Source organism: Chelonoidis abingdonii, unplaced genomic scaffold (assembly GCF_003597395.2).
Source record: "Chelonoidis abingdonii isolate Lonesome George unplaced genomic scaffold, CheloAbing_2.0 scaffold0540, whole genome shotgun sequence".
NCBI lineage: Eukaryota > Metazoa > Chordata > Testudines > Testudinidae > Chelonoidis > Chelonoidis abingdonii.
Genome location: NW_027424801.1, coordinates 7,609 through 17,288, shown reverse-complemented (window position 1 = coordinate 17,288; position 9,680 = coordinate 7,609).

Sequence of the window (9,680 nt, the reverse complement as noted above, 5' to 3'; positions counted from 1 at the left end):
ATATAAAGCCCCATTCTATACTATTAACTTTTAAGTATAAATCCACACTAAAGTCAAAGGGGAATTGTGCTTATATCCTGATGACACTATATGGCAGGGGTGGCCAAACTGTGACTCGCAAGACAAATGCAGCTCTTTTACTCTTAAATTATGGCTCGCAAGCCCCTTCCACCCTCCCTACCAGACCAAGGGGGGTGGGGAGCTTGGGACCTCTGCCTTGCAGTGCAGTGGTGGGGTAGGAGCTTCTGTCCAGCAGGGAGGTGGGTCTTGGGACCTCAGCCCTGTGGGATGCAACTACCAAGGCTCAGAGCTTCTGTAGGAGTGGGACTGAAGCCACAAGCCCTGGCTCCCGACAGGTGCGTTCTGGCTGTCGAACTTCTGAAGCCCATTCTACGTGGCTCAGTGGGCCAGTATGTTTAGCCACCCCTGCTACATGGTCTTTGGATAAGGAAATCAAAATGAGATTCAGTTCAGGAAAATGGAGGTGAATATGTTTGAGGAAAAATAATATGAAGCACATATAATCATTGGGATCAGCTGAGAAGGAGCAAAAGTGAAAGAGACCTAGTGGGAAGAAAGGAAAAGAAAATAGACCTGAGTCTGCAATCATGGGCAGCAAGAATCAAAGGCAGGGGGAAGCTGTGCCTCCCCAAACAGCCTAGCGTGATTCTGCCCACACTCCACCTCCAGGCCAGACTCCCTCCTGTGTTTCACAGTGCTCTGCCCTGGGCTGTCCCAAGCTGGCTGGCTGGTGCTGGGGCCATGCTGCCCAGTGCACTGGGGCTGAGGGCACTGCAGCCACACAGCCTGGCACTATGGGACAGGCTGCCTGGAGGTGCTGCAGCCACACCACCCGGCTGTCTGGAGCACTGAGGCTGGGACCTTGCCCCTCCGCTCCCTGGCCCTAGGGCTGGAGGTCATGGAGGGAAGCTCTGGGCTCCTAGGGGGGATGGGGTAGAAGAGAAGAGGTAGGGTCTTAGGCACAATGGGAGGGAGAAAGGGGCTTTGGGCACAAGGGGAGAGACTGGGGGCTAGCCTCCCCCCAAAGGCCAGATCACCAGCCACCCATGTGTGCCATGTGATACAACTGCAAGAAACTAAGCTGTCTACTCTAGGCTGCATGCATAGAGGCATCATTTCGGAGAGCCAGGAGAGGAGAGTGGTTCCCAATATGGTTCTGAGAAGAACTTGTTGAATTTTTCAGACAGAAACATTTTCCATTGGAAAATGATGATTTGACAAAATTGCAACAATTGTATTGATTTTTTCAGTTTTAAATCAAAATTATCAAAATCTATTGTTTTGATAATGCTGAAATGATTAATCTTAATAGTGCCTTTATCATAATTATCTACCCTTTTATTTTTACCATTGACGTTAAATATTACAATGATAATATAACCATAAAAGTCAACGCAATGGGTGCGAGATAACAAAAATTGTTAAATTTTCACTGACAAAATTTCTGCTGGAAGCCTATTTGCTGCTTATACGAAGTTTCACAAAAACTTTTTAATGTTTATATCCTTGGCAGGGAAAAAATCAAAGATATCTTTCCCCCAGTTTCTCACTATGAATGGGATTTCTGGTATTCTGAGCTCACACGCTGAACAGTTTCTGAGTAAGGCACAGCACCGCAGCAACACACCTGCCTATCCATACACTGCCCTTGTGCGATCATGATGCGTGTATAAATAGTAACATACTTATCTTAATCTAATTGGGACAGCAAATAGCAATATGCAATTAACCATAAATGTAAGATTATTGTGTGTGTCAGTAAAAATTATTATGGGGATGGAGAACCTCAGGATTCATAACCCCTGCTCAAGCTAGACGCAACCTCCTCAGAGACAAGATTTTTTACCTCAGTTCCCTAAATAGCGCCCTCAAGGATTGAGCCACACCTACAGCTTTAGCAGAGGAACACTCAAATCAACTGGATCTAATCCTCCCGTCTTTCTGCCCCGTTTAATTTACAGGGCATGATCTTAAGGTGTCTATTTCCAGGGCATCTAGCTGCCACGTCAGACAGAGGGTTCATCAGGATGAGGCTATGAGACATGGCCCACGATGTGGGGTCTCTCTCATTGACATGTTCCGACTTATAACTAAATAAATAACTTGATTGGCAGAGAAAGACATCATTCTTATTGCCTCGTAGCATGCTCATGCCTAGAGCAGATGTCAGTCTCTGTTTCACAATTCCCATCTCAGCCTCATCAGGGAAAGAGGGACGTGGAACTTGAGGATTTCCATCCATCCACTAGGTGACATGTGTCTTAACTAACTGGTAATGACTAATAGTGGGCACCTCGCTTTGCGTGTCCCTGTTCCTCCTGTCAGCGCTCCCCTTTGCTGTTCAGGCGAGTTAGCGTTTGTCCTATAGCATGTCTACCCAGATCGGACTCTGGACAGTAGACTACGGCACAGAATGCCTCTCTTCCTCTCCAGATAGGTCTGGAGCACATATCGGCGAAATGTAGGTGGGGCAGACTTATGCACCACCACTTGGGAGCAACCGTTGAGGCCAGGAGGCCAAGGGAGCCTGTGCCAAGCCCGGAGCCAATTAAAGAGGCTTATTAGTTTAAGATCAGTCTCAGAGACCCAAGAGATCCGAGTAGACAAGCACAGGACACGCAGGCGTCCACCAGGAGGTAAGAATAGAGGGCTGCCCAGAGCAGGAGCAGTCCAGGTGTCTCCCAGGCTCTTAATGATATGGGAAGGTCCAGAGTCCGGGGGGGAGGGGGGAAAGAGAGAGACACTGAGACTGTACTAGTTGTCACAGAACACAGCGCAGTGCTGGTGTCAGGCTCAGGGAGGCTAGAAACCTCTAGTCCCTAGCCTCGCAGTGCTGTAGGCCTTGAAAGGGAAAGGGCTCTCACGGGTGCAGGGGCTGTAGAGGGATAAGTGGCCCAGGGAAACAGGCTGAGAGGGAAAAGTGAGGACAGCAAGGCTAACGCTCAGGGGTCCCTGGGCCGGGACCAGAGTAGAGGGTGGGCCTGGTCACCCCCCCCACCCCTTCCTCCTCTGCAGTAAACATCAGCCACTAGCCGTTAGAGACCACGGCAGATCCCTTGCTCAATAGGGAGTTACCTCTGAGGGTCGGAGGTGGTCGTGCACATGAGTCTTGACCTGGAGGACTACTGGATGACTTCGATCCCCGAAGGGATGCAGATAGACCTAAAGGGCCACTGCGGAGGCAGCGTCTCAATGAGGACGCCACGCCGAAGCAAGTGAGCACTCGGTTCCAGAGATTGCCGACAGAGGGCAGGAATATACAGATTGGGACACCACCATGGAGGCGGCGGCTCCACTTGGAAAATTGAGTACTTCCCGAGCGCAGTGCACCAGCAGGAGTGCCAGGTGGTGGAGTACCACCGTTTTACACTGAGACTGGTGCCTCCCTGCAGCTCAGACTTAGGGTACATCCACACTGGAAGAAAAGACTTGTGACATGGCTGCAGCTGGCCTGGGTCAGCTGACTCAGGCTCATGGGGCTCAGGCTTCAGGGCTAAAAATTCTCGTGTAGACCCTTGGGCTTGGCTTGAGGCCCAGGTTCTGGTATCTTTGCAGCACCTGACCTGGACCAATCACAGATGTTTAATTGCTGTGTAGGTGCCTGTCTGTGTGACAGGGACAGAGTTTAGGACACACCCCTCTCACTAGCTTCTCCCATTGACTAGTTTACAAGGTTCCCTGCCTAGTGAGCTGGCTTTTGTGAGTCCCATTTTAAGGATTCTATCTCATTCCCACTCACTGTATAGGGTGCCTGACTCAGATGTTGTAAATCACGTCATTCCTGTGATTTTCTAAGCTCTTAAAAGACGTGTTTTGCAATGCCTACTTCCCTTTGTGGGTCTGGGCTTTAGGGATCTTTCTTTGAGCTCTCACCTCTCTATTGTTTGCAATAGGTCTTGACTATTTAGCAGAGGGAATCTCCTGTGGCTACAGCGCTGCCTTTTCTTTGTCCCATGAAACTCTATTCAGATTTGGCTAAGATATACAGCGTTCAAATTGCCATTTCCCTTCTCTCATTTGAGTTCCTGAGGAAAATGTTGGCAGCCTGTCAAAATCACTGACCCTTCCCATGCCAGGCTAACACTATCATCAAAGCAACCCCAGCAGCATTCACTGTACTGTGACCAGCACACAGTTACCAGAACAGCTGTAGAAGGGGAAGAGAGCAGGGCTGGATTCTTACCCACTCCTCTGTAAATCCTCAAACCCAGCACTTGGCCTCAGTGGCTCATTTACCACCACACCCCAAACTCTGAGGGCAGAACATGGGACTACAACCCCAAGAAGCTGGCTATGGAGTAAAAGAGACACAGAGTGGATTTCCCCCAGCCATCCTGCTTGCTCAGCACATGGTCCAACAGAAAAATCATACAAACTGGGGTAATATATGGAGTGGGAGTTCCCCCAATTTTGAAGGTGAGGGGGAGAGAGCCAGACTGGGCTGGATTTCCCCACAACCATCATGCAGACCCAGCAACCCATCCCTACTCTTAGATAACAGCCTTCTCCTGCTGCTAGCTAATATTGTTAGTTCTGCAGGTTAAATAGTAGCAGCAATCTGGGCTCCAGTCCCAAAGGTATGAAGTAGGGGTCAAACCCCACTGAGGAGTCACAGGTGGAGGTGAGTGGTAGGGGTGCATATAATAGAATTTGGTTTTACCTTGCTCTTTTTCATAGGAAATTTCCCATAAAACTACATTTTAAAAAACATTATTTGGGCTGCAGATTCAAGCTGTCAAAAGTTAGGAATAGATTACGTTTGCTAATTCAACCTTAAAATGGCTCTTTGTGCGTGTGCCATTATGATACAGATGTGGAGTATATGATCACATACTAACTTTTTCACAGACCCTCTGCCTCATTCATGCACAGGCTGGATGTGCTGAATAGCTGAATTCTGCTTTGCATAGCACTTAATTGCTAATGTAGTTAGACTCTTTTCTGCATATAACACACATACTTTGACTGGGACGGTCATATGTGAACGTCAAATCCATGTCTGTTTGAAATCTCAGCACAAGGTGGGGTGGAGGCAGGCCCCGGGGTGGTCATGTTCCTATTGGACAAGGACAGGTTGTTGTAAAATGTTTACAGTAAGTCACCTGAGCAAACGACACCGACATCCTCAGTAATTCCTGCCTGGCTGTCTCAAATGCGGAGATGTTGCAGAGAGTCAGACGAGCTCATTTCTGCACACTGGACACTTCTAGCCCCACGGGGCCGTTCCTCGCCCAGACTTGGGGGTTATAAGCTTTCTCAGCAACTCCGCATTGGAGCTGCCTGCACACCACACTGGCATCGTTCACGTCCCACTGGTCATCCAGCACTCGGCCCACACACCATGGAGGAAATCTCAACTCTTCCATCGCACCGGCTCTCTCCACTCGCAGTCTGAGTGATTCCGAATGACCTGGGCTCAGGAGAGATGGGTAATAGACTATCACATTAGGAACATACAAACTACAGTAGCTCAGTGAAAATTAATGACCATATTCAAATCATTGCATTGAACAGGCATCTGCATGTGTCACAGGAGGCAGTGATCATGTATGGCAGTGGTGTGGAGACACAGAGATCCCATGGCAAAGGCTCCCCAGTCCTTTGAAATTCTGTCCTCAGACCTGACAACTCATTACACAGAACATACATCTTGTAGGAATTTATCCATAAGGGAACAGGTAAATATCTACAGAAAGCTCGTAACTTATCATGACTCAAACCATTATGAGATGTATGTGCAGGTAACATTTAAGGAATCATGGAGTATATTGAATGTAGACTTACAGACTGGTAGTAAAAGTTAGTCACCATGGCTAACAGGTCTCAGTGACAGCCCATTCAAGCAGGCAGGAGCTGTCACCCCTCCTGGTTAGCCGGTGAGTAATGCAAGGCTCAATTGCTCCATTCCCGACTATCAATGGAAAACCATCACAGACAACTGCAACAATCAAAACCAATACAGAGGTAAAAAAGGTTTAAGAAAAAAAAAGGAACAATACAACAGCAGGGAATCATCCTGCCTATGAAATACAGACAAAAGACTGGTTCAGTATAACACAGAGTGGGAGAGGCATTCTGGATCCTGTCACTGAGGAGACACTTTTTGGAGCAGGGGTGTTTTGTTCAAGTTGGATCCTGATTCTGTGAAGCCAGACAGCACTGCAACAGACTTACTTGTCTGGAACCTATTTTTAGATAGGAAAGGTAACTGTTGATAGTGTAGGCCTTAGGTTGTGTTTATGATTTGTTTTCTATTGTAACCATTTGTTTTCGTCACTCTCTCTTGTTTTTAGTGAACTTTCTTTCTTCAATATTTTCTCCTGTTTATTATAAGTGCTTACAATACTGTGTGTATGCAGGAGTTTACATTAAAACCAGTAACCTGGCCACCTTGCACTTTGGAGAATGGACTTCTGTGAGTAGCCAGTGTCAGGGGCTGGATATCACAGGGAATGATTAAGGACTGGAGACTAGGATGCATCTCTTGTTAAGCTGCAAGCAAAGACATGGCTGACATAGCCAGAGGAGAGTGTTGAGTGACTAACAGGCTGGTGTGTAGGGATCTAACACCATCCACCAAGGCAAGGCAACCTCTTGCAAGAGGCCACTAGTGCCCTGGGTTCCTCAAGAAATCCTCACAGTTTGAGCAGAGTGCCCACAGTGTGCCCACAATGCACAACAATACAGCTATTCTCTGTTGTAGACTATGGGGAGAAAAGTACAACTTAGAACAGCCCTGAATCTGCTCCTAGTGACACCAGGGTCTGGGCAAGGCCTACATGGCACCAGAAATAAAGAATGTAAATGTGGCTAAAGCTGCCTTCCTGCCACCAAGGCAGGAATGGAGTGACTGAGAATCAGGTTCTATGGTCAGTGAGACTTAAATATCTTGAAGACAGGAAATGGCACCTGAGTAGGCAATGGGTGTTGTGACTGATCTAAGGAGTTTGGCCAAGGGACGTTAATGGCTTGTGGTGATTAAGGAAACAACCAAGGGCTCCTGAGATCAGTGACCAGTGAGTCTTGTGCCAAAATCTCTAGAAAGAATAGAAAGAGAGAGAAAGAGAGGCGAGAGACACCCTCTTTACGATGAGGAAACTCTAGTACATGTCTACATAGTTTGTTTTGTTAGTCTTGATTTTAACACAAAGAAATGAACTAATAGATCCAAAATATGGTGCGGTGCAACCCACTGCATACTTACGGTGTGGACTGGAGTTTTTTCTATACTTTGGCCACCCTCCTAACTTATCCTGATAAAGGAGTATTGGCTTCTATGTGCCCATTCAAAACTGTGTAAAGGACCATTTTACTGTCAAATTTAAAGAAACCAGTTGGGGTGCACGTAAAGTACAAAGGGGTTCGCCAGTCTAAAATCATTAATGTTTCATTGCTTTGTTTCTTGACAGAACAAGAAGCATGGTCTCAACTTGCCAGTGGGAGGGTTAGGTTAGATATAGGAAACATTATTCACTAGGAGGGTGGTGAAGCATGGAATGGGTTCCTAGGGAGGTGGTGGAATCTCCTTCCTTAGAGGTTTTTAAGGCTGGCTTGACAAAACCCTGCTGGGAGGATTGGTTGATTTGGTCCTGCTTTAGCAGGGGATTGACTAAATGATTCACTCCGCATCACGAAGAGGAGCAGAGTTGAGCTGGGGGACTGCCTTGAAGGGTGGCACCTGGGAGGGAACAGAACTGATGGGTGCTGAGTCGGGACAGAACTATTTGCTGGGCGGGCACGCAGATGTAAGGGCTGCCAGGCGCATGTAACATCTGAACCTGAGGATAAAAATGCAACGATCAAATGTGCAGACCATCAACAGGCAGAAGCGTCAGGCTACAGTGCCTCTTCATCACTTGGTGGGTGAACAGGGGTGGGTGGGGAGAGGTGTGGGGAACTGGGTGTTTAGTTACCGCATCCTAATTTCAAGTCAGCTCGCAACACAATACCACAAGAATCAGCTGCCTCCTCCCTATCCAATTTAATCCTTGACACGTGACCTGACCCGCGCATCCTGTTTCTAAGCCAAGCAATCCTCTTTACAATGGAGACCAGCAGATGTCCACGTTCAGCTGAAATGGAGCATCCAGCCTTATGTTTACGTAGCTCTGCCCATCCCTGTGGCATTCACCGCCTTAAGGAATTAAAAAGATCACTGAAGTGGCCTATCATGAGGATGTGACTCCTGGGTGCTCAAAAACCACCAAACAAGCACCCAGCTGCCAATCCTCCAACTTGCCCCTACCTATAGCGCACGAATGGCCTCATCGCCATGTATCTGAGCCGCATACACACCTTTACCTTCGCACCTCCTCCTAGGCAGCTCTGCATTATCAAAAAACTGTGGCACTACTGAAAAGTAGGCAGACAGCCTACAATTGAATTTGATATTAAAATAAATAAATAATGTTTATCTAGTTAATTTGATAAAAATCTTATTTGAAAAGTCATTTACCTGACTCTGCTGCAGAATTCACCAGCAGACTGTTACAGATAGCTGGACCTCAGGTACCGGTGTGCTTGGTATGTTATAAAGGCCAGACAAAAGGCAGCAGGCTTTGATTTCCAAACGCATTAGTGAAGCGTCTCAGCAGTGGTCTTACTCCCACTGCTCTCTATATCACCATTGAGTGAGTTGTTCATCACCTGGTGTTGTGTAACTGGAGCATTTGCGTTGAGTTCCAGCAACAGGGAATGGGAGCCCCCTCTATACACATGGGGCCTAACACATCGCTGTGCTGATGCAGGGACACAAGGGAGGTAGTTTACACCTCTACATTTCAGGGATTGCTGCAGGCTAGTGCAGCCCAGGGTAGCCCTATCTTATGCCTCTGCTGAAACAGGCCCTATGAGGCTTTGTAAGGGTGCAAAATTGCTGGGGTGCAGGTCCACCCCGACACGTGCCTGCCGTCCATCTGGTGCATTTTAGCACATGCCTTGCTTTGGCGGCTATTGCGGAGCATAGAAGTCCATTCTATCAGGGATAACCCTGGGGTGAGGTGGGAGCTTGCACCTCTCCTTTCATCCCTTTGTCCCTAGCTGAGGGCAGCAATGAATTGGGCCCATGGTCTGTGACACAGCTTGGACCAGAACTCCAGCTCTGCCTCCTCGCTTCACCATAGCGTCGCATGCAGCAGGACTGCAGGCTGGCATTCGCTAGCAAAGCTTTACCAGCAGCACAGTTATACAAACAAAAGCATTGTGGTTTATAGCAGCCAGTTTTCATGAAACCGTAGTCATCTTAGATCAAAGTGTTACTGAGAACCAGCCTACGGCATAGGAGAAACAAAGCAAAAAACAGTTACGCTCGCCACTACCACCAGTCCCTCATCTTACAGAGAAAACAGAGACTCCAGCCACAGGAAGGAGCAGGCCTGCAGCACAAAAAGGAGGAAAAGTCATTTCTCAATCTCCACTTCTCCATCAAAAAATACCCATGGCCATTAAAAACCCACAATCAAATCCCAGAAGGACAGGTACATATTTAACTTGTACATTTCCTCTTGAGAGAGAGTGCAGTGCCTTACTCACACGTGCAGAAGACTCCAAGGGTTTCACATCACTTTGGTGGTTTTGGTTTGCAGAACTGGACTGATTTGATTAAAAGCAAATAAGAGGTCAGTAAATTCTGAGAACTCCAAATTAAATAAAAAACCTCA